The sequence below is a fragment of the Nycticebus coucang genome, chromosome 15, assembly GCF_027406575.1.
Source record: "Nycticebus coucang isolate mNycCou1 chromosome 15, mNycCou1.pri, whole genome shotgun sequence".
In the NCBI taxonomy this organism is placed as follows: domain Eukaryota; kingdom Metazoa; phylum Chordata; class Mammalia; order Primates; family Lorisidae; genus Nycticebus; species Nycticebus coucang.
This window is the reverse complement of record NC_069794.1, coordinates 14505809-14510959: the sequence shown is the minus strand read 5'-3', so window position 1 is coordinate 14510959 and position 5151 is coordinate 14505809.

The window sequence follows — 5151 nt, the reverse complement described above, 5'->3', positions numbered from 1 at the left end:
TAAAGGCTATATTAATCAGCTGCCAAAGATTTATGCTAATTGCCTTGCCCTGAGTATGGGTAACCTTTTGCCAAGTTGAACTCCCAGCTGGGTAAGGAGAGACCATGCCTGACCATGAATCACAACCTAATTGGCATGGGATTGAGGATTAGTTCCAACAGCACCCTTCCTGGCCCATTCTCATGGTGTCAAAATGGCAGAAAGAGGCGTTCCTTCCTCACTGCTGTGTACCACACAGTGGTGGGCCGTGAGCAACAGTCTTCCCTCTCATCAGGTCTGCTCCCTGCCTCTGCCTGCAGTGGCATGGTGCCATTCCACTCAGCACTTGTACCCAAAGTCACATCAGAAAAACCACTTCTCCTCAAGTGGTTTGAGGAGAAGAAAAGAGAAATTTATTACTTTGCTGGCAAAGAAGGAAAACTCAAAATCCATATTCATCCCCTTTTTACTTTAGTCACTTCTTATCTGTTGTTTCTCTTTGTCACCAGACTCACAGGTAAACTCCTTAAGTTGAAGAATTGGATCTACTTTGTTCAGCACTGTAACTCCAATCCCTGGCTGAAATAAGAAGTTGGTAAATATTTGTTGAATAAATGAATTGTGTAGTATGATGCATTGAACATGGCTATTGATAAATGTTGGTTGGCTTAAACAAAGTTCTCAAGTTGCATTGATGTCCATCTGAAGTTGCTGATGTCTTCAGATAGAAAGAGCTTTAATTACTCTATTACATAATCGATTCAAGCCAGTTTTCTCTCTTTTTCCCAGAGAGAAAGGAGTCTAGAATATTAATATATTGATTTGCTTACTCTACCCTGTTTATGCACTGTGTTTCTGTGAGATAATTTAGTTAAACTGCATCACAGGGGCTATTCACCCAAAGGACTGTAAGCAGATAATGAGACCCTGGATTTTGTTTCTAACTCTGCTCGCTACCTAGAGCAGTCCAGTCAGCAGCCCGCCAAGTCTGGCCATGAATCAGGATGTTAAATGACCAATGAACTTAGAGATTCTCAGTTACACATGATAATCTCTAATTCTCATTTACACATAATCTCATTCTATTCATTATTGCTGTACACAAGAAGAGAAACCCACGCTAATTAAAATTCCATTTGGAGCAGTGTTATTGACTGTAGATTTAACATCAGGCCACAGGCACTCATCTGACACTCACGACTCTAACATAGAAAGTATTCCTGTCAAGCCAAAGATTGACTCTAAGCAAACTCTTGCTAATGGAAAAATGTTGCAATTATAAATTCTCCTGCATATCAGTCAGGTTTTGATCAGCTTAGCTTTTGAGATTAACTGCTACTTTCAGTAAGACAAACAGCTTGTGGCACTTCTTTTTGGTTCAGGGGTAAGTTGGATCAGACTGTTTATCACCATTTACAGAACACTACTGACACACTAGAATGTGAGCAGGCACTGTGGATGACCTACTGTAAGCAGGTCTACTCTGCTCTAGGAGCTTGGGTACTCCTTACATTGAAAAGAATATATTTGCCCCTAATATATTTCTAATCTATTACTATAAAAGGACTTATGGAATGCTGATTTAACTAACCAAGAAATTATCTAGAGGAACACAATTCTAATGAGTTTCTTTTGTGGGAAAATAAAACCATAACCCTTGGATGGAGGAACTTCAGAATGATCAATCTGATGACAGGAATGGCTCTGGACAAATACACACCAGGCAACCTCTGTGATGGAAGATAGTCCTTCTCAACTTGAGCGCATTTAACAGCCTCTCACTTGTAGCCTTGACAATATTGAGGCTGTGTATAGTTCATTCTGGTGAACTGGTCAGAGTGAGCTGTACATATATTTTAGCCCAATTTCTAAGCACCAAGTGGCTTTTTTCACAAAAAGAAATTTCATTTCCTCCTTTCATGAACTCAGTATAGGATGCTGATCCCAGAGATGGTGCAGCTGGCATAGAGAACACAGGGGAGACTTCAGCTCACTTAGACAGAAACTTGCAGAGTCAAGGAAAGAACCAAATGTTATTTCTTTGACTAATATGTAAAAAACCATCATCACTCTGCAGTACAGGAAGGAAATGAAGACTGCATAATGACTGCATTCAGTGTGGCCTGCCTTCTGCACAGGCTATGGCTGAGATCATCTAGAGACAGTCACGGTGTGCTGAGAGTCACATCCTAGTGCTGAATGGCATGAGAAAAGACGTCATGGGACCTGAGGAAGAGAACTGGTGGAACTTGAATAATGCAGGCCGTACAGAACACACCAATTAAGGGATGTCCCTTGATTATTTGTGAGAATCGAAAACTTCTGTAAAAATCCAGCTATAACATTCAGAGATACATACGTGTGTATGCAAACATATATACATATACATATGCATGCCTAAATATAAAGTAATTCTCATTTCAACCATTCGCAAAAAATGACTTCAATATTTTCACGAAGTACTGAATCAAAAAAAAAAAATTCTCAATGTCGTATATCTGTATAGGCATTGAGCAGGATGGCTCCAACTTGCCAATATCACTCAGGAGTCTAGTATCCAGAATGTGTTAAAGAGTTAAACAACCTTCCTCTCAGAGTCCTGTATTAATATCATTTTATTTTATTTGGGTTGCTGGTATGTTCCACGTGTAGTACGCGCTGTGTATGAATGTTTTACTTTAAATCTATGTCAACTAAGATCCAACAGATGTTTTCCTTATTAAAAAAAAAACATTCTGAAGCCTTTGATATTTTCATTCTTCCAGTGGTTTAAAGTATATGTCCTTTCAAAAGATATAAATCCATGCTGGGTAGGATGGGCCCTAAATCTGAAGACCACTATCCCGCTAAGGAGAGAGTTTTGCCAAGATCCACAGAGAAGGCCACGTGATGACAGGTGCTATTGTCAGAACGACCAGAGGCTGGAAGAAACAAGGAAAAGTCCCTTGTAGAGACTTCAGTGGGAACACAGTCGTTGATTTTAGATCTGATTTCAGACTTTCATCTTCCAGAACTGTCAGAGACTAAATCTGTATTGTTTTAAGACACCTAGTTTCTGGTCATTAGTTTTTAAGACACCTAGTTTCTGGTCATTAGTTATAGCAGCCCTGGGCAACTAATACAGCCCTTTTACTTAAATTTGAACTTCTTCCACCAACAGCTAGATGAAAGCACAAATCATACAGGACAGAAGCTAATGAACACAGCCTTGAGCAGTGGAGAATGGGCCCTCCAGCCAGTACCTCCCATAATGCCCCTCTCAGAGAAGGCTCAGAATTGTGGACATTTCATTAGTTCTCTGCTCTTTCACCAGAGATCTGATTTGGAAATAGAAGTTTATTTCTAAATTTTTCTCATCATTATAATCTGTCTTCTTGCTTGCTATCGTTTGAATATTTGTTCTCTCCATAACTCATTCTTTAATCCCCAATGTGGAAATATTGAGAGGTTGGGCATTTAGGAGGCGATTGGGTCAGGGGAGCTCTGCCCTCCTAAACAGAGTAATCCTTTAATGAATCACTGGATTATCATGTGAGTGGGACTGGTGGCTTTACCAGAGAGGAAGAGAGACCTGAGCTAGCACCCTCAGGTCCCTCTCCATGTGATGCCCCGTATCCCCTTGGGACTCTGTGCAGTCCCCATTAGCAAGAAGTCCCTCTCTACATGTGCCCCTTCAAGCTTGGTCTTCTCAACTCATAACCATAAGAAACAAGTTTCTCTTCTTTACAATCACCTGTTTACAGGTATTCTGTTATTAACAACAGAAAACAAAGTAACATGCTCTTTGTACACTGAAATACAATGTGTAGGGTAATATCTGTGTTGGGCCCTTCAATATCAATGTTAATATCTGTGTTACACCCTTCAAGGGGTTCCCCTGGACAAAGCCATTGTCTTCAAGAAAAACTGAAACAGGACAGAACATTATGCCTTGGCTCTGAGAAGATAACACAGGATGAGGACCTGGGAAAGGCTTCTTATTCCCTTATGGCACTATAACTTTGCCCCAGTGCATGAAAGAACTGGGAAGAAGATGGAGTTGTGATTTCCAGGAGAGATGTCTGCGCTGAGGACCTGCACCATCTGACGTGAGCCACAGGTAGCAACTGAGCACTTGAAATGAAGCTAGTGTGACCCTCAAACTAAATTTCATACATAATAACTTAAATTTTTATGAAGACCTGGAGTCTAAACAATATGGTCAGGACAGACTAGAAGTAGGGAATAGCTAAATAGAGGACTTGAAATAAAGCACCAAAATTGATTCACATCAAACTGAGTAAACATTAACCGAAAACACAGTGTGAGTAAACTAAGTCACACAGATTATCTCTCTACCCTCTCTATGATCTGTGTTTACTGTAAAGCACCTAAGTGAGTCCTCCTAAATTGAGCTAAGTGAACGATAATTTTGAAAAGACTGCCTATAGACATTATTCAGGTCAGCCAAAATACTTGTTCTTGTAAAGTCAGCGCCCACCGTCTTACTTGATTAAAAAAGATTAGCCAGAAATAATATTCTTATATACAAAAGAATGCTATTTAATGAAGGGAAGGTATAAGATTCAAAATTGAGTAGAAGACAGAGATGAAAAGTTCCAAGAATAACCAAAAGAGTCAATAATTTTTTAATAGTAACAGGAAAAGGGGGACAGGAAAGAAGAAAGGGATAGGAAGGAAGGAAGAAGAAAGGGCTGGAAAAGAGAAAAAAATAGAAAGAATGGAGAGAGGAAGAGTGATAAAACCAAACAAACCTTTATGCATAAAAATTAAAAGCCGCCAGCATTTGGAGGAAGCATTTGGGAAGTCCCTAAAAGTTGAAGCAACTATTATTACTTTTGAAAAGAAAACCCCAAGACAAATGGCATAAGGAAAAGTCATATGGAGACATCTGAACATGAAGATGCTGGTTCCCACAGACCAGCTAGCACCAGGAAGAAACATGATGTGATAGGCTCTCCAACCGGATTTAGGCTCTAGATGAGAAACTCCTAATAGCATGTAGGTCCCTGAGCTCACCGTCAATACCAGAAATCCCATTCCTGTGATAAAATGGACACAATAAAACATTAAATCTGGCAATGGATCCTCTTAACATTTCTAAAAATATAGTGGCATTCATTTTGTTGGAGAGTTTGTAATATTGAGAAATGCTTATATCTAAAGCAGAGA